We start from the raw sequence: 21,559 nt of genomic DNA, 5'->3' as shown, positions 1-21,559 counted from the left end.
CTCGGACTTAAAAGTGAAACAAACGTAGGAGAAGGCTGGTGCTCCTCATCCTTGATTTTCGACGAGACGCGCATCTTTGATGCGTGCCTGGAAGGTTAACGATGAGTCCCGAGGAACAATAAACGCACGACCCCTTAACCATCTCATACTGAGCGGACACAAAATTCAGACTTTACGGTTGTGTAAATGTGGCATTTAGATTTGCATTAGAATAGATTAACACCTCCCCTTTCTAAAACTGTGGCCTGTGCGATTTGGTTGAACTGACTTCGCAAAGCCCAATTATCGCAAACACACAAGCATTTAGAACGAGCGCAAAACATACACAGTGCGTTAAACTCATAACTCTATTTTGCATTTCAGCTTTGTTCTTCGTCCGTTAAAATCATTAACACAAATTGTCCGCAATTGGTTCCTAAAGAAGAAACGAATGATGAAATACAAAATAGAGTGGTGACTTTAGCGCTTTGTGTATGTCACGTGTTTGTCCTGAACACTAGTGTGTGCGTGTGATACTTGTGGGCTCTGAAGTGAGTCATATCTCGCCTTTAAGACGGAGTCTCATTCACGCCCTTTTGGTGGCCTGTACTCTGACAGGCTCGGGCACCTCTCCGTGCGAGGCCCGCCTTATCGACTTCTGATAAATTATGAAAACATCTATAGTCACTTAAAGAGTGAGAACGACAGGGCGTGTCTGTTAAACGCCCCGCCCTGAGCACGCGCTCCATCTGCGCACGCGTGCTCGAAGTGCACCAGACGCCGAAGGATTGGCGAAGGTAGGAAGCTCGTGCTGGAGGTGGGACAACTAAAGCTTCTCCCTGCCGGTCTCATCCTGCCTGTCACTATAATCTTTAATTTACGAAACTAAAGACACATAACAAAAAAAAAAAAAAACTAATGGTCTTTTTGTTTTGTTTGTTGTGAAATCGTTACCCGCGATAAGGGTCAGATATAGAAAAATCAGGGAACAGTTCAGAATGTTAGCGATATGTTAAAATAAGAGCGTAATAAGTTAATAACCAAAAGTGTCTGAGAAAACAGGAGAAAAGGCACGTCCCGCCATCTAGCCGGCTCCGCGCGCACCATTCCTCACTAAAACAAATCGATTACCTGATCATCAAAACTTCAATAAACGGACACAGGAGAGAATCAATTTCCTCTCGGGTTATTGCTGTTTCTTTTTTTCTTTTTTTTATAATTTTTGGTGACCCCTACCTTCCGGGGAAGTTGGATTGCGGAGAGGATTCTCTTTAATTGAGTTCCGACGCTTTCCGGCAAGGGCCGCGAACCGTACGTCAAAGTGAAGATATTCGACTCTCTACGCTTGGAGCCGAAAAGGTTTTGAAAATATTAAACGTTTATAAGGCGATCGACTGGGGAAACGTTCGTTTAATCCTAACGTTCTTTTTTTGGACAGTGCGAGCGTTATTTTTGTTTGTGAGGGTTGGAATGGGATAGCTTTGTAAAGTTGCGAAAGCTTGGCAATTTGGAGGCCGGGAGTTTCTAAAAGTTGGCTGCTCGTATGAATGGCTTGAAATTTGTTGACTTGAGCGTACGTACTTGGACGGGATAAGTAGAAATGACGTTCCATACATTGGCCTTGCATAAAAATCGCTATGTTGACCGGCAGCGTGAGAGTCGCCGATCATTGCCCCGCGTTTCTTTAATTGTCAATCACTATAATTTATAGCGAGTCATCTGGTTAACGAAAAACAACAACAAACAACCCCCCTCTGGATTCTGCCCAAAGCAATGTCCGAGTACTATCGCAGTTATCGTAATATTATATTATATTATTATTATTATGATATATTATATTATATTATACAATATATTATATCTGAGGTATTCAAACCCCGGCCCCCTCAAAGGCTCACCGCTGAAAGGCCGGTGAGCTTTTCTCCGCATCTGCCGGTTTTGCGGTGAGCTTTTCTCCGGTAAGCTTATCTCCGGTGAGCTTTCCCCCGGCGCCCGTAAAGAAATGGTGCCGCGCTGCTCACCTTTTTATCCGTTCTGGTTCTCAACCCTGCAATATCTGCATGTCATATTTATTATACTAGATTGTCGTCACCGGCGTTTCCACTGCTGGTCCCCGCTTCGCGTCTTTCTGACTGCGTTAATATTGTTTTGCATTCTCGTGTATAGGGTGCCTACAGTCTAGTGCCATCTGTCACAAGTATCGCACTTTGTCATCATCAGTCGAACCATAATCATTTTGCCCTCTGCAAATGTACCAACGTTCACTCGCGCTTTCATTTATGCCCGGTGAGTTTCTCGGACACAATTATTAGATAATGCAATAATTAGCTCAATAATAAATTTGGCTACATATTGAACTGCAGTACTCCCAAGTTTGTTATGAGCATGTGGGGTTTATAAGAATACACTTTGGTTTATTTTTTTCCCTTCAAAACTCGATTCTACTTAGATATTTTGTAATCAAATCCGTATCTAGGTCTATTTAATCGATGTTTTTTTTTCGCATTTATATTTATTTGTGTATTTTCTGGACCTCGAGATAGCAACGTACATTTAATCTGGCCCCTCTAGCCTTAAAGTTTGGAAACCCCTGTATTCTATTATCGTAATTCAATATTATTTGGTTCCCCGCCTCTTCAGATCTTCGTCGATTTCGATGTTCTCAGTCACCTTTAGAGCGTCGCCACTTTGGCGTCAATTCACTCAGAATTGATGAATAATTATACACGAATTTAAGTTTTCTCCGCTATATTTAGCGGGAAAACTGTCCCCATTCAATTGAACGGAAGGTAAGCTACGATTGGGACTGGGAGGTGGGGTAAAAAATCAACAAATTTAATCTGACGATGCCCCGCAGCATTTGTAGATTGCTCAACGACAAGAAAAAAAGACAAAAAATCTGACAAAAAGAACAAACATAGAACATATCTATCCAATCAACATAAAACGAGTCTACGTAGGCCCGAAATCTCATCCTTTTACATCGAAGTGAATTCACAAATTAATAAATATTGACAGCTAAAATAAAAGTAGTCTATAGTAGCCATGTAACGAAAAACAAAACAAAAATAAACGAGTGCACATGGTTTAGGTTGTTTCGCTATATCGAGTTCTTGAGCGGTAACGACTTTGGCTCGCCTTAGGACGAACCCCAGCCACGCCTAGGGGCCGCCAGGTTATATTGTTCTCCAGTTACGTTGGTATACTCATGAAATATACATATCTGTCAGTTCGCGCCTCACTGAGTGCTGGTATCACTGATCTCTATTCTGGTAGGCGGGATCGCGGATCGGTACCCCGACGGTGTCACCACCGGTGGCCAATGCTTGACACCAGGCCATGCATGCAAGTCACGTAAGTAAGATGCACGAATAAAAGTGAACTTTTTGAAGCTTCTGTGAAGTGTTTTGCAAAAAAAAAAAAAAAAAGGTTTTATGACGTTTCGCAGGAATAGTAAGACAAATAAGTAAGACGAATGAGAGAAATATCACCGTTCCACGTTTTTCACAAAGGTGTAAATGGATTTGCTGGTGTCGATCAATGGCCGCCGGTGGTGCCATTTGACCCCTGCAAAGCAAGCCTCGATCCGCCATCCAGCCTACTACAATAGATGTCAGTGGCTGAGATGCATTTAAGGGCATTTTTACTTCTTTAGTTGCACCTGTGTAGCACTTCTATTTTTATTTGGTTGCTTTATTAGTCCAATAAATGTTGCTCGTTCACGTTTCTTTCTACGTTGCCACAGGTTTATGCAGAGGCTTGTCAAGCAGCGACTGGGTTTCTTGTTTCCTCTGCTTCCCTGCCAACCGAAGTTAAATAAAGAATTTGAATCTGATTTCGATCACACCACGTGGTCTTTAACTGACTCGCGTTTGGCACTGGTGGTCCGTTTATCTGGCAGTATTCCATGGTAACAGGAGAAGAAGCACACTCACTCTTAGGTGTAGATTGTTTTTATGTTTTCTAACCTTCTCCCGCAGGGGGCGCACGAAAATTCGCATAAACATTTACTAACAATAAATAGAAAAGCTACGTCTTTCTTTTGGCTGTTGCCAAAGGTTTTGTGATGCAATGGTTTTTGGGATTCTATGCGCCCCTTCAGATGTCCGCTGATTTCAGCGCCTAGGGCGTGCCTCGGAACTATGCCTTTTTATCGTCAATGCTTTCCAAATTAAGTCGTTAACTAAATTACATCGTTCTTGAAATCGCTATATAAACAAAATTGCTTCACCAATTTAGTTTTCCCTCCCAATATCACGTGGAAATTGAATTGAAGTATAATTATACACCAATTCAGGTTTTCCCGCTAAATTCCGCTATCGAGGGCGCCAGACGAAACAACGCACATGATCTGACTGTTTCGGTGGCCCCAAAGATGTTACGCACTTAAGAATAAAAATCAAAGCGCCAATAGCTTAGGCATCCGCACCGCCTTTGCATTCGACGATCGTGGCTCACTATTAGAGAAATTTAGAAGGTGCTTTCGATACCCCAATAATGATTCCCGATAACGGTAACGATTCACGATACTCCGTCGATACGTGTGCAGGCGTGGGTGGAGTACCGGGTATCGTTATTGGAATCATCGGAACGAACTACTAACACTCTCCATTAGCGCCGAGATGTTTCGGTGGCGCCCTCTGGTAGTTTTATCCGTGCCGTCAATACAAGAATTTGCCTGACCGTGGCGTCACGAGTTGTGATTCTGGCCACTTCTCACCAGATGCGAACGATAACTTCGATTGTGCGTGTCAAAAGAATGGCGTAAGCTTAGAGGCACCGCGCTCTTCAATGAAAACCGGTGATGCTGAAGACTGACACGGATCGTATTCCGTCGATGAAGGTAGAATTAATTTCACTAAATACGCCATATCGAGGGTTGGATCAATCGTGGAAAGCCGACAAACAGCGAGGCTTTTGGTCGAACACGTAGCCAATGGGAAGGTTTTGCGTGGCGTACATTCGATACGAAATTTCGCTGTAATTCATGTCGGGAACTTTGGAATTGTCTTCGGCAACCCGAAAGAGCTTCGGCTGATGTCTGAGCGTTTTGCACACCGGTTTCTATGCGGAGTTCAGACCATTCGGCGCTGGAGAAGTCGTTCCGTTGGCACTCAAAATGGACCCGGCGAATGCTCCCGGGTAAATCGGAAGAAAAAAAAAGTCTGGGGTTATGCTACCCAAATACGTCCTCGATTGTACTTTTGAGGCATGCCACTCGCCACGTTTCTGCGTTTTAGGAGAAAACAAAAAACAAAAACGCTCATAGAGAATTGCTTACGCTGAAATGAGAAGGGAATACGGTGGAAGATGTTCACCAGTAGGCCGCATACTATGGACCGGAAGTGAAACGGTGTTCCGTGAAACTGGCTTTTAGAGAGCGAGCGTTAATTGGCCTTTTTGTTTTGGTGGTTGCTGAGGGGCACGTGCTGCTGGCGAGATTCCGCAGGATCAGTGTAACGTCCTCAGGGTCGCGTGTGACACACGATACGTTTCTTTATTCGGAGCTCTATTCATCGACAGCTTAAAAAAACGTAGAGTGTGGCCTATTACCCGCACGATCATCGCATCGTAATTAATACTTCAGCGCTCTCATTGGCTAATACAGCAATGTCATCGGTTACAGAGGGATGATGAAATGCTCTACACTCGCCACATCTCGCGTCTCTTAGGTTGTCAGTGACTCTAGTACCTCAACATGGCGACCACCGGAAGCGGAGCAGACGAAACTCCCGTGCGAGCTCGTGTTGTCAGTGCCCTTCCTTACCCACATCGCCCCTCGCGGAAACCACCTGGCGGAGGCGTCAGGAGCTACGCAAACGAGGAAATTCAATTGCACTCGCCAAAACAGACGCGTGGTCGGCGAGAGGCGGTCGCCATGGCAACGGGAGGCCGAAGAGGAACAACTCGTCGCCACGTGACGTCGTGGAATATTTCCGTCAAGGCCAGTGGGCTAGGGGCGGGCACCGGTGAACGCTCGTCGGAGGTGGACTAGTTTTGCTTGTTCAGTTTTTTTGCTCCCTTTCTATTTCGTTCTCGAGCGCCGCTCTCGTGGAGTCGATGAACGACTCTGACGACTCCCGGAGGAACTCTCTCCTCCGTGATTTTTTTCTCTCCATTATTTAAAGGTGAAGTGATAGGGCGATTTCTATGAGGCAACTGAGTGTAATCTTCTAAACGTATGTGGTTAAAGTTTGTGCGCGGCTGATATTTTTTTATAGATTCTCCTTAGACTTTAGCTAATTTGTCATAGATCAATGTTAGTAATTGTAGGTGTTCCCCTCTAATTCCGTCTTCCGGTTGATCACTCGTAAGTTGATCAACATCCTTCTGGAAGATGACAAATTAAACCGCCAGATGTTACCAAATTGATAGAGGATATAGGACTTGATTGAATGCTATTCACAAGGTTTGTCCCTTTGTAAAATTGTCTTTATGTGCTCGCATGCCACTTTTTTTAAATATTTGATTAGATATAAAAAAGAGCCATTGAATTCTCCAAGCACTGAAACTGTCTTTTCTGCCACAAAATTTGTAATTAAAAGGAAACGTATTTTGAGGTTAGAAAATATATATTTACGTAAATATTTTTTATCCACAATCTCTTCTCAAATGTCTGTATTGAAATTGGTAATAAAAGGTTGAAATGCACCAGCAAACTACGTTACCTGATTAATAAGACTAATATATTTGGAGCAGCTACTACCCTTTTCCCCTTTAATCCCTCACATTATATTACAGCGTGTCAGTATTATGTTATTGCTGTATTGGTTGTTTCTATGCTTATTTATTTATATGTATGCCACCTTCCTTGTGTAATACCCCTCGCGGGTCCTCAAGGAAAATAAATAAAGATGATGATGATGATATTATCGTATTCATGGAAGTCAAGGCGGACCCCAAATTTTGACTTACACTGGCCTGAAGCTTTATAAAATAGTGCAGACAAAAATAAAATATATTATATGAAATGGAGTACAGTACAGTGTGTTTGTTTTTTTCGTTTCTATTTACGAAACATCTGAGTCGTTAACGGTATAGTTTTGCACCATAACGTTTATTTATATTTATAAATATTTATTATTCATTTATGAATTATTAAAATCGGCGTAATCCTTGGCAGGTATTGGTACCTAAAGTAGATTACACTTTGATTATGAAGTGTTCAAAAAATGTCAGAATGATACAACCAACAGTTGGTCTTCGATAAAACATGTAATAAACGTCCGTAAAAAAAGGAAGAAAAAGAAACACGCATAAAATATTTGGGCGATGAACGAAGAAAAGAAAATAATATTTGGAGGCAACCTGACCTCGAACCACATTCGACCAATGCCATAGACCTTTTGCAAAACGTACATAACCGTACGCGCAGCCAACCGGAACACTGGGAGCATCCTGTATGGAACCGGCTGTTGCAGACCACGGAGGTGACCTTCCAGGCAACGCATGCGACGCAGGAAATACAAGCAACTGCGCTACCGTTTCTTTTTCTCGTTGTTTTAGATGCGAGGTGGAGCATACACAGGAAGTTCTTGTAATTCCTTGAACTCGGGCAGACAAATGAACTCTCGGATCTACTCTGAGAACAAGCGCAACAGGCGCGATGTTTCGGTTTGCCACTTTCAAGGAGAGGAGTCAAGGCCGGTCTTCATGGAAAAGAACCAGCAGACTGTTGTCTAAATGGCGGCCATCTATCAAATTTAGCCTGAGTGCTGGCAGAAGCGGGGTGCTGACAAAAATGATAATGTAAAAAAAAAAATATTCATAATAAGAAACGAGCAAATTTAGAATTTGGCGTGGACACGAGCCAAAAAGATGCGGCGAGGGAGAATCCTTGATGCAGTAACGGCCTAAAAAAGAATCCAGGGCGCATCAATATAAAAGTGCGAGGACCCGTTTCTAGACGGCTTGGCTTAGTGAATGCGCGTGTGTCTCCACTTGTAACTTAAAGCATTATTACTGAAATTTGAAACAAAAACGCAAAGCGCAAAAGTGGAAAAAAAAAAAAAAAAATAGCGGGGGAGGTGATGGGGGGAATAGCTTTACGGAACCCACTTCCTAGTGGTTAAATTATTTCCAAACCTATTTTCTCATTAGGTCACAGGTTTTTTGCAAAAATGTGGTCACTGGCTCGCTCGCGTGCTAAGCATTGCTTGCAGATTTCTGTTTTTTTTTTTTAAAATTAAACTTAAAAGAACCCCAAAAAACCTGGCAGCTTGGTTTGGGTTATTTCTGATAAAAGTCTTGTACATAGACTACTTTACAGGTAGGTTTCCGTGCTTTGTGTATACACTTACACATCCCGAAGCCAACCACAAGTCAGCTCTATCAAAATCGGGGAAAACTGAAGAGGCCCGATTTGGAGCTATCGTTGACTAAACTTCACGGAAAGAAAATTTTTTTGAAGCATTATTTTGTATTCATCCGGACGCAGCATCCAGTGAACTCTCCCTAAGGATACTTCTTTTTTTCGGAAACCACACTCCTTACCTCGCTTCCTCCTGTTATCGGTACCGAGTTGCTTTCCAAGTACACAAATAACGCACCTCTTCCCTGGAGGTTGGGTTATTTCCATTACCTGCTTTCGTCAACGTAAGTGCCGAAAGCGCCCAACAATATCGAAACGCCGGAAACAACGAATCGGTGTTTTCCTCTGTACACGAGGTATATGTACAAGGTACACTTCGATATTGTACACAAGACATACAGCAAAATCCTTCGATTTGAGCCGTACGCCAGCATTCCTGTCGACGGGATCAAGGTTACAAAATCTAGAGCATAGAACTAAACCACAAGGTGATTCCTGTTGTACAAACCCATAGAACGTTCGAACGAGTACCGGCTTCAGGTGTTCCTAGTGATTACGGGAAAGAAGAAAGGCTTGCATCAGTGTCTTAGCTGAGTAAGCGAACGACCTTGCATAAGTGTCCTTGAAAGTGCCTTTGTGGCTGAAGGCGCTCAGATGCATCTAACAACGCCAAGAGGCTTGGCCTCACAGGGTCTCTGCCGCTGCTATTACTTGTTGCAACAGCCACCACTGTCTAGGTTTTCGCCTTTTAAAGCTAAACTACGAGGCACGCTATGTTAACGTTGCATGAACGGCTTACAACTTGCTATAATACGCTAAGCGGATTTGGGTATTCATATGTCAGGGATCATCGATTGCAGGAAAGAAGGTGGTGGACGCTTACGTAACGTAGTATTTTGGGTTGGACATTGTTTTTTCGAGTCATGAACTTTGTTGTATTTTGTTTTGTCAAAGTCTTTCTGAACAAATTTTGTTTAATAGTAGTAATAAATGGTTTAGATGGTGTATGCTTTGAAGAGATACTTTTTTATTTGCCAATAAATTATATCTAAAACAAATTTATTGGGCTATTATATTTTTATACTTTCAAATAGATATGTAAAATGGGTTTCAAACATCTAAATATAATTTGCATACCTGCACTATAGCAACATTGAATTCATGCCAATTGGCAAAATGCCAGCTCGACCGTCCTTTTAAAAAAGGTAGGGAATGCACGCCATAGAAAATGTGGCCCAGTGCCTTTAGCGTGCATGGTTTGCATGCTATTTGTACCTTTTATATTAAAGGCGTTGCACCTATTTTCAAGAACATTTAACACGTTCCACGAGAATCCTAAAGAAGTTTAATGAAAATTGTCCCCAAATATTCAACTAAAAGGCAACTTGGACGATCTAACGATTTGTAAAATGAGCGGCATCACGTTGACGTGTATATACCAATTTATCTCAAGCCTCTTGTAGGGTGCCCTTGCAATTAATTACTGCAAACAATATGTTCTTACGATGAAAACGTAGCAGAGCTTTGTGGATTCGGGTGTATTAGTCCAACCGGAACCAATTTGCCGAAATTAAGGCTCGTGTCTTACCTAGCTACGAATATTCCCCAAATCGTAACTAAGAATCTCTACAAGGTTTTTCTTTTATATAGTTTTGGAGAAAACAACTAAATATATTTTTTTGATTACTGTTTTTGCTTCCTTTGTCAAAGAACAGTGTGCGTTCAGAAAATCCCCCCGGTGGCGCGACGGGAAATCTCACCCTCCTCGAACTGATGTCATGGTAATAGAACCCTAGTGGCGGCAGTCATACAAAATGCAGTGATCTTGTTAATTAAATATCAGTGATTCGGTTGCCTCTGCTCTCAATATATTGTGTGGTCCTTAATAAACGACTAGGGCTGGTTTTGGTGCTTGGTTTTCTCGGTGAGAAAATAATCACCATAAAGTGTTTGTAGGGTCTTGAAGATACTCTCTGAGTACGAGAAGTGTTAAGCAGCTAGTTGAAGAAGAAAAGCCGTCTATACAATTCTTCTTTCAAAAACATTGTCTCGACAATCCAGAACTTTTAGAGCGCAGCTCTTAGGCGCCCGTTTCCGACTTGAGCGGCGTCGGCGTCGCCGTCGGCGTAACCGTAAGGTCGCGTGACCCCCCCCCCCCCTCCCGAGGTCACGTGAGCCCCGTAAAGGGAGGAGGAGAAAGGAGGGGTATACCTTCCCCTCAGTACCCTTTCCTCCTCCTCCTCAAGAGCTGCGCTCCAATTCGGCGTTGCAGGGAGTTGTAAACGGCTTTAATTTTTTAACGCCCATCGTCCTCTTTTCTATTATTCTGTTTGTAATACTTTTCTTAACGGAAATACTGCGACCGAAGACATCTAAATAGTTGTAAAACAAGGCGTAACTATTAAAATAAATTCAACCAAGGCTACATGAACGTATCTTGAAGTTGAACACCGGAACAAGTTGCAGGTGTTATGTTTAACTTCGAGATTATTTTTTTTAATCTGAATGAATGAACCAAAGTGTTTCATTCACAATTTAAGGAAGATTTGTTCATTTTGATACATTTAGAAATAATAATAATTTCGAATTTGATTTTATCGGTTATATTGATTATATTTTATTTATCGAAAATAATTATATTTTATATAATTATTTTCGGATTTTATATAATGACGAAATCTAGAATTATTTACTATCTGATTCTGCAGTCCGCTTTATAAATAAATACCACATCATCATGGACGAACATCTTTGTTCATGAGTTTGTCAACATCGGCTGGGGCTCCAAGGTAGCGCCGCGAACGCCCTCATTTGTTTCATATTCAAATCATTTTTAAACTGTGGAAAATAACTATAAAGCATCAAGAACCCACCGAGTGGAAAAAGAAACTATATTTGTCTGGTTTAAGAAAAAAAAATAGACGACTTAAAGGTATGTAGTTCAGGCATTATATTTTATGGACGATGGTGTCTAGATAGTTTATGGAGACGAAACTTGTAAAAAATACAATGCATTTATAGCATTAACACGTAATAAAATCTTCACACCTCGGGAGTTACGGCAATAAATTATTAAAAGAACTACGAAAACTTAGTTTTATGAAACCTCGGAGGTAAGGGCTTGGGAATTACAAGTTTAATTATTACTGGCTTTTTATTATCATTACATAAGTAATGACACATGTTACCCCTGCTGTGTCAGTCCAGGTTGTTGTTCATACAGTTGCATGTATGATAAATATAATTGAGATTCAGCTCTGCTCCTTAAAAGAAAATAACGTATAAAATACACGAAAGCTTTTAAAATTAAAATGACTTGAATGATAACCGCCCCCTCTAATTGTTGCACTGTTTTTCTAGCTTAAAACACTAGACAGCGGAGTTAAAAAAACAATCGGAGCTTGCGAAAGACGTGCTTGAGTTTCTATGTTTGAATTATTTTTGCAGGTAAACTGAAACGGCGCTATACACGTTATGTAACACGTAACAAATGCACATGTATAAAGTTTTTGTGTGTTTATTTTATATAACTTCAGAGCCACATCTTAAATTGTAGGGATTTCAAGTTAGCGTCGTCACTTACGTGTACTCAACTAGAACATTTCGACTAAAGTAGAAACCAGAAGCAACCTTTAATTTAATTTAATAGTATACCGCATGATAGAAGCGAGGAACTCTACGAATTAAGTACACCCAACAGCAAACAGAACAATGCAACGGCACATTTCAATGAAAGGTTGTTTTTCTTGGCTCAGGCATACAAAAACATGATGTAATCTTCCCACTCAACAAAGAGAAGCTTGCAGCGCAATGCAATCATTAAAACAATAGTGACAAACAGACACGTACGGCATGTTATTTTTAAGGGAGTTATATATACTTGGCAAGACTCACCGTTGAGTTGGCTCCGGAGAGAATGTAAACGCTGCTGCTTGCAGAAACACTTCTTGGGAACTGATGCTTTTGTGATTTCCGCTGGGAATTCGAAGTCGCTTTCTTTGCCATATTGTTCAAATGAAATAGGCTAAAATAAATATACACACAAGAAGTATATCTTTCCTTAAACGTTACCACCTTGAGAACGTTTGCCGGATTGCTTCCCAGAATTTGAACGAACTATGAACCAAAACGTCGACAATAACTGATGATGAGGAAACAGCGTTGCCACAAGTTACGCGAGTACGATGTCTTGCAGGGCGTGTACACTTGTAATGAAAACTGGCAGGACCACCAACTAAACTGCCACATATTTCAGAACCAACTCATATCGCGAAGGATTTAGCCGAACCTAGTTTAAGAGAGAAAGAACATAAATTCTCAAGCTCAAGTTTTATGTCTGGCTCTTGAGTGACGGGCGCGTCCTCTACCGCAGCAAAAAGGCACTGCCGTTTGTTTGGGGTTACGAAGCGAACACTTTAGTTGCGCAAGCAAATACCGAAATCCTAACTGGAAGCAGACGTCACAGATGCCTTCATATAGCGAAACAAACAACCACGGAAACTAAAAAAACGCTCCACCCCAGGTACTTAACTGACACAAATCCTAAAAAAATCGGCTAAAAGATCCTTTTTTGCGGCTTTCTTTGTCTATAGCCCTAGTGAAACAGAAAATGGAGTAGGTTTCCTTTTTCCTTTTTAAGTGCGGGCGTTTCTAACCAAGCATCAACTTAGATGGGAGTCCAGACGCGACTTACGCAACGACACGGGAAGCCGAGAGACCGACATGTTGGAAGTCCCGAATGACAACCGAAGCGTGCGAGCAATTTTGACGAAGAAGCTGATATTCACTCGAGTTTGCGAGCCACCGACCTTCCTTTTGCAGATCAAACAGGTGCCGAGCGGAGCAGCGAAACAATGACGAGCCGGCCAGCCATAAGGGTGATGGTGGAACACGAACGCGCGTTGTCTGGCTCAATCCTCGTGCGACACTATGATGGCGATGACAGAGCCTGAAGAGTGTTGCCGAACGTTTCACGATCACGCACTCACACCGACGGACACACAGACAGACGAAAACGGAACGGCAGGAGCGAAATTGAAAAAGCGGGTGCCGGTGTGCTTTCTCAAAGCCTGGTGCTAGCAACACTGAGGAGGACTCGCGTGGGCGCGCACCGAACCGCCGGGTTTAGACTCGGCCGCTAGGGGCGGGAGCGGCGCTGTCTGCCTCTTCCACTCTCGCAGACGGTGGTGCGCGAGGGGGAGATCGGAGAACATAGAGAGGGAGAAGGGGGAGAGAAGAAGGAAGAGAAGGGAGATCACACACGGAATAAAGATTTTATATAAAATTATGGGAATGGCGAAAGAATCGGGATTAGCGCCAACTCATGGGGTTTTCCTGAATAAAAATAAAAAAAGAACTACTAAAAAGAAAAAAGAAAAAAAAAAACAGAAAAACATCGTCAACGTGTTCCGCCGACTGAAAACATTCCTCTTTCTTTCCATTACGATGTTTTCCAGAGTAGAAAAATCTTCTTTCTGGTTTTTCATAGGTGCTGGCCATTTATATAGAGAAACGAAATGTGTTCCCTATGCCGTTGTAATTTATTTTAGGATTCTTTCGCGTTATCACCGGATGATTCTTGTGGCTCGACGCGATGGAGCAGAAGCAGCTTTTCTTTTTGCTCACAGCTTATTTTCGAACTTTAAATTGCCAGCGCCCGCTCTGAGGGCAGACGTTGAGGGAAATACGAAAATGGGGTCAGAAGAGGCTGCCCGTCGGTGGTGGCACTGACCCAGTAACCTTTCCATCGATCGGGAAGGCGGCATCTCGCTCTTCCCGGCCTCTGCATCCTCCCTCGACCTGCATAGTTGGCTTCCTCTCCTCCGTTCATTTAATGCGGGGAAGCACCGCGAGATCGAACTGTGTTTCGAATCTAGTCTGCACATTCTCATCGAGGACGTGACTTTAATCACAGACAGCTTAAACAGATACTGAAAACAAAAGCCTAAATAGGAGACGCATTCTGAAAATCTATGAACCGAAAAAAAATGATGCGCGATACTCGCGCCGTTAGACGCAATTTAGGTGGAGGCAGTGCCACCTATATAAGTTTCACTAAGCCTTTCGGCTTCTCTCCGCGAGCTCTCAAGACCAGATGCTCCACCTTACAACATGGACGAGCAGCTAGGTAGCGCCGCCAAGCGGCCGTTTACTTTAATTTTTTTCTTGCATGTAGTATTTAAATGTTTATTGAAGATGTACCAGGTATATGCCTTTTAACAAAAATGTAAAACACTTTTTTTTGAAGGGACCACCTTGATTCAAATAAGTGTCGTTGAGACAAAGTACCGAAACTACTGAAACCAACGTTACTAGAACACTCAGCTGCGAAACTCGCCGTCGAAACTTGGGCCGCTGGCGTCCACCGAGACCGAGCTAAATACGACAACAGCGCCACTCTTTATCATTTATCTGTACTGTGGTCACCTCGAGCTTTTAGAAAGCATGTTTTTGCGTAAAAACAAACGGAAAAGACTCTTTTTGTATTAAATTTATTGGAGTTTTGTACCAAATGATGGGCGCGTTATGTTTTTAAAATCTTTCGGTTGCAGGGTTTTGCGGCACAATTAATATTGTTTTTATACAACCATGCCTCAGCGGTGCTTTCAGGTAGCGCGTCCCGACCTAGGTGCATTTTAACTTCGGTAGTAAGTCGCGGCGCGTCCGCTGGGGACACGGGGGTGGCACCCCTGTAACCTCCTCCGCTGTATCTGTTTCGGCTCCACAAAGGCCGATGAAAGCCAAAATAGAAGTAACGTAGAGTTCCTCGAGTGGCCGCTGCGGGAGAAAGGGCGGCGTTGTGTTCGTCATTAGCTCGGTTCTTGAAGACAATTCGGGGCCACATTTTCGGATTTGTCTCTATGGCAGTTTCCCAACTGAGTGTTTTAGTAACGTTGACCGAAACCAAAGCAAGCACGGACTGGCGGCACTTGCGCGGCGCGAACGCAAAAAAAAAAAAACCCGCGATGAACGCTTTGTCGTCTGCTTCGGCGGCAGTTTGGGGCTTTTGGTGGGTACCGCGTGTCGCGCGCACAGAAATGGTTGGCGCCGACTCGTTTGCGGGTGAATGATACGAAAAAAAAAAATAAAAAAAAAATATTCCGCTGAACAGTGAGCTGCTCTCGAGTTTTAGACTGTTGGTCGAAGACGTTTACCCTGCTGTCGTTGCTGTTGGTGGAACATCATGGAATCTCCGACTGAAGAGATGGTTGGTTTCACTACACGGCAAGCTTTGTGTTGAACGCCTAGGTGGCTTCATCACACGGAAGTCACATGCACTATTTGCCCTATCCCTTCCCCTTGCACTGCTCGGAGCCGACAGTTATTGCGCAACTGTACAGGAGGCGCTAGAGGATGTCACGGCCCGCTCTAATCCTGGCCACAGAACAGCTGCCTCGCCCATTGCTTCGGGATTGACTTAGATGCTCGGCCGAACAAGCTGGAAGCATACTGTGTCCCTGTCGCGATGTTCATTGTATCTAGTCTTGCGTCTGACACCGTCCGCTCGTCGTGCGCGTAGACACGCGGCACACTCCGGCATCATGTGCTATTCCAACACCGCGTATTGTCGTCTGCAACGGCCGCGAGATGCGGTCATGATAGAGGCGCGTCGGTGCTTGCCATCGCCTCCGTCCAATACCCACCTAGAAGACAAGGCCTGCGCATGAAGTTTCGTTAGTAGATCTCCGACCCGCGCAAAGCGGCAAACACCCCGAAGCTTGACAAGAATAGGGGCGGCGTCACAACTACGCCGCATTGGGCGAGTTACGTCCGTGCTCCGGAGCGCGAGAGTTTGGCGCTCCTTTCACTAAACAGGCAAGAGTGCCGCCGGAGACTGACAACTGAGCGCACTCGAGCCGCTGCCCTTTCTAGAATGCTTAGCCCAGCAAATCAAGATACTTCGAATGAAAACCCGAAACATTGTGTTCATGCATCTCGCCTGAGAACGAATTGACGTGCTATCTATTGAACGACGGCGTGCCGCTATCGGCGTAGGACATCGACGGCTTCCGTCTCCACGAAATATCTAAGAAGTCATAGGGTTTCCTGCGTCGACAAGCGGGTTCAAAGTTGTTGTCTTTAATTTAAGTATGAACAGCATGCATGGTCAATAAACAGGTCGGAAAAGGTAACTTTACACATATGTGCTCGAAGCGAGTCTTCAAACCTTTCAGGAATATTAAAACGTTCATAGAAACTAGATAACTTTGTCATGTGCCCTGCCGATCCACACGGGCCTTGAATAATTTATCTCCGAAACAGTCTCGGCTTCTGCCACCAGTAATCACGAGTTGACGCGTTCATCAAAGCCGTGCAGTCGAAAGGAGCTCGTGCGGCTCGTCGATAGTTTCGGTGTGTCGCGCTTCTGTACGTCATGCGCCGTTTAGCTGCTGCGCTCGGAGTATGAAACTCGTAGAGTCGGAGTAGGAGTAGACCGCGCGGACTTAAGGTGCCCATTCACTAGCGGCCATAGCAGCGCGCGCGACTGCTGAGCGCGAGATCATAGCGAGCTACCAGAGTTCATTTGCTCCATCCGTCTGCTTTTCGCTCCGCGTCTAAAACCGTCGGCAACGCTCTCAAAACGCGACCATAAAAGCGGCTTTCTAGCGTTCCATCATGTACTAGCCACGATTCAATACAAGCGTCTGTAAGCGTTTGTCAATTTGAGGTAAAAAGTGACCAAGAGGTCTAAAGATATCAACGAAACAAAGATACACAGATTTCGATATTTTTTTTCAGTGGCATTTGCGAGCAAGGTGGACGAATAGAGGCCGGCATATTTGCGGATTACCCGCGAATCATAGCGGATATTGGGAACAAACTGACAGATACGGATAAAAATGTATCAGATTTGGCGGATTGCGGATCAGATGCGTATATCGGCGGGTCCGGCTCTCCATTTTTGCCGAGGGGGCATGTAAACGTGTGCGACCGCACTCTTAGATAAAAAAAAATGCCAATCGGTAACAAAATTGTTCTTTACGACAAGAATGATTTGATTTTCACGGAAGATCGCTCTAAAACGTTTTATCTCACCAAGAAATGATGTATCTAGAGAAAGTAAAAGCTGCAGGAGCATCAGCCGTCCCGGGAAAGCCTGTTCTTGTTTGGCAGGGAAGGAGCGAAAAAAGTTCTTTGGAAAAAAAAAAAAAAAAAAAAAAAAAAAAAAAAAAAAAAAAACGAAGAAAAACGCGAAACGCAGAAGCCATAAAAAAATAGAAGAAGCCTGCAAGTGGCTTCTTCGCCTACAAGTAGTTCGGGCAGACTGAATTCGATCTTCTGGAATGGTGGAACCTGCGCCAGCACCAGTTTCCGCACCTAATTCTTGCAATGCAGTTGTGCATGTCACCTTATCATGAAGTGCACCAACGGAAAGAAACTTCCGTTTAGTGGATATTAATTTAAGAGAGGCGAACTAGTACGAATCCGTCCATATTGACGATATTCTTTTCCTATACACGGCAACCTCGACAAATGAAATGTGCGTGAGTGTGCGCTTCTTTTTCTCGACAGTGGGCACCGAGTTGTTTTTAAGTATGGGGTTCCCAGCATGGAATTGAGGGTTCGTGTTTAAAACTGAAACCGATAGCAGATTTTGCCATCATTAATATATTGATGTTTTCCCAGTGGTGTACTCGAGCATTACCAGATATACACGAGTACTGTGCTGTAATGGGTGAGCGCCTTTCCTCTCCCACTTTTTTATTGTTTGCCCTAAATAAAATAACACAATCTGATTAGTTTGTCCTTTCTTAATTTTGATGTTTATAAACTTTGCGACAGCTTGAAGTGTTCTCTTTTTACGAAAAAAAAGAGTAAAATAAATATTAAAAATTTCTCACATTTCAGCTTATTTTTTATAAACAGTGTCAGTGTCACAGACACCCAAGACGATCTCATAAATACGATAATTTTTCAAGCGAGCCGAAGTGTCTCTGAAAGAATAGCCGCTTATATTACAAATACGATAACACAGAAAATGATAAAATGACTTTCACCGCATTCTGCCGCGAAGAGTTCTGTTGTACAAAAGAAAGCAGAGGGTTTATACGAGACCATCGAGGAGGTTTTTTTGTTTTTTTTTCAGGTTTAGTCATGCTTGATTTTATGAGGTACAATAAATGCGCGGATTTCGGGTCGGATGTGGTTTGGACGCGGATATGAAGTCTGGGGATGTGGGTCGGATGCGGATGATCAAACTGTTATCCGCGCCGGGCACTATGGATGACTGTCATGAAGCGCAATTAAAATGAGATATAACCTTTTCTTAAGATGGACGATTAGGCGAGTTGACTACTCATAATTGTAATTTACTGCGCGCAAGAACCATTCACACTCAAACACACACACACCAATAAAATGAATCACTCGTTCAGCGCTGACCATGAACTCACTGCTGTATTTGGTCTTCTCCTTCTACACCTTTGCACATATACCACATTTCGTTATTTTAATTTTTTTTTTTCGAGGTAAAATAAAAGCCTCCTTTCTCGGATGTATTAGCAACCCGTTTATACGTCATCGAAGGAAGTAATATTTTACCAAAACAAAAAAAAAAAAAAAAAAAACGAAATGTGGTAAATGGGCAAAGGGGCAGAAGAAGACGAAATACTACAATGAGTGTTTAGTTAGCACTGCACGAGTGGTTTATTTTTGCTGGTGCTCGTGTTTTAGTGTGACGGTTTTTTTGTGCGCTCTCAATTACAAGAATAAACATTCGCTTTATCAAGCCTGGTGGGCTTTAAAACTTGAGGGCTACTTGATTATGGTGTTGCGAGTATGTTTATACAGCCAGAAGGTAGCCCCAAATGGGTGCCTGGTGCCTCAGCTATAGATGAGAGATTTAGCCAGTGCAGTACAACCGCTAGCCTGAGGTCTTTAACGTGCACCACGCAGTAGTGATACACGACCGCACGCCGGTACGATGCTCATCCAGACTGAAACGGGCCCAGGATCCTCAGGATCCGCAGCGTGAGCTCTCGCTCCACGTGCACCAAGCATGGGCCCTAATCTGGACACTTGGCAAAAAAGTCGGCAAGAAATCCGGCGGCTCTGATTGGCCGGCTCCAAGATCAAGTGCGGCATTGGCCAATCATGCCCGCCAGATTTCTCGCCTACGTTTCTGCCACGTGTCCAGATTGGTGTGCGCTAGCCCACTCGGCAACCGACCCCCTAGGGCTACTTGACCTTCGAAGAGATATGACGGGTACATTCGTGGGCAAACTTGACGCTAGGCGAACGCCCGATTGCCTCCAACCAAAATGGCTCGGAAATTCCTACCTGTGGTAGGTATCTTCTCGGTATAGAAACCAGGGCCGCAATCACGACGGATGTACAATTCACAGAGCAGCGGGGACGCTCTTACCGGAACCACCATCTTTATTCAACGTCAACACGCGGAAACGAACAAATGAAGCTAGATAAAGCTAAATAGTTGACGCTATTGCTAAGTCACTTCTGCCCAAAAACGAGCACCCGCACAGCGCTTCAGAAGGCCTGTACTTGCGACAGTTGTTTGCTGCGAACGACGTAGATTGGGGGCGATACTTCTCTAAACACCTCGGTGCACGCTAAACGACTCGCACTCATAAAATATTCGAGCCCAACGAGCTGGGCACGTTGCGCACGCCGCAAAGGCCGGCAGCCAAGCTTGCTATCGTTACAAACCTAAACGGTAAAAGCAATCTCGCGATATTGAAAAAAAGAAAAACAACAACAACAACATGAACAACAACAACAACAACACCTAATGATTTTATCTAGATTACCTCTTTCTGAAACATAAAAGTATTGTCAATTAAAATACTCTTACGGCACGGAGAAGCTATTTTACGACCAACATTTCACACGTCAATCATCTCTCCAGCCAACGAAAGATGTAATCATGAAAGACGGGGCGGGGCTTAGCGGGTTGCGACTTCCACCTTCTTCGCCTGGTCGCGTAAACCTTGCTCCAAAGGGTTTTTTTCATGCTCCATATAAATTAAATGAATTTTTTATTTTTTATTTTTTATTTTTTAAACGACGTATGGGGCGTGGCGAGTCACGAGAATCTTATTATATCCACGAAGCCAATGGAAATGCAGTACTGGCCGGTGATAATGACGAATAGCTTCTAGAGCCCTGCGCGGATATCAGTTTGATCATCCACATCCGATCCGTATCCACAGACTTTGTATCCGTATCCGAACCGCATCTGCAATGTTCTTAAATTCTTGTATCCGCACCTGATCCCCGTACTCTGTGTCGGCCGGTAACTTCGAAACCGCATTCAACCAACAATCCGCGCATTCATTTTTTAACATTAGATCAAGCATAAATATTAAAAAAAAAACAACAACAACAACTGGATGGTATTTTATCAGTCCAAAGCAATTTTGTCGTGTTCTGTTTTATAGAATTTGTATTATAAGCGACCGATCATCTTTCTAGAGACACTTCCTTTCCGTGGGAAGATGATTGCAGCTATCAGATCGTCCTGGGAGTTCGTGAAACTCTGTCCAGAAGGTGCGCTCAAAAGGAAAGACATTTTTGATTATTTCCTATTTACTTAGTAAAATTCGCTTCAAGCAGGCGCATATTTTCTAAGCATAAAAGCCAATAAAAAGATTTTGTAATTTTATTTAGGCCAGACAATAAATAAGTGGGAGAGGGAAGGCGCTCACTTACCACAGCAAAGTACTCGTGTATATGTGGTAATGCGCGAGTACACCACTAGGAAATTATCACAATATTCGATAATGTTAGCATTTCCTATCGGTTTCAGTTTTAAACATGAACCCTGAACTGTATGCTCGGAACCACATACTTACAAACATGTTGCCAACTGTAAAAAAAAAAAAAAAATATAATTAACATTTTTAGTTGTCGAGGTTGCTGTCTAGACGAAACAGAATATCGTAAGCATGGGCGGATTGAAACTGGTTCGCCTCTTGAATTAAGACCCGCTAATGCGAAGTCTTTCCGCTGGTGTACTTGATTATGGGACGGCATGCTCGAATTTCGCAACGAGAGTGAGGTGCGGAAACTCGTGTTTGCACAATTTTTCCGAATACTCACTTATTCTCTCTACATTCTGCGGTCGGACACGTTTACGGCCCGCCTGGACGAAATTGTAGATCCAGACCCGCGGATATCAGCATCCCATCCGCATCCGCAACCCCTTGCATATCCGCATCCGATTCGCGAAATCTGATTCATTTTTATCCGCATCCGCCAGATGACTGTGGATATCCGGGGATGATCCGCTGGGAATCCGTGGACATGCAG

This window comes from Ixodes scapularis, unplaced genomic scaffold, assembly GCF_016920785.2.
Source record: "Ixodes scapularis isolate PalLabHiFi unplaced genomic scaffold, ASM1692078v2 PGA_scaffold7__128_contigs__length_106722199, whole genome shotgun sequence".
NCBI classification, from domain to species: domain Eukaryota; kingdom Metazoa; phylum Arthropoda; class Arachnida; order Ixodida; family Ixodidae; genus Ixodes; species Ixodes scapularis.
Note: the sequence above shows the minus strand (reverse complement) of the source record.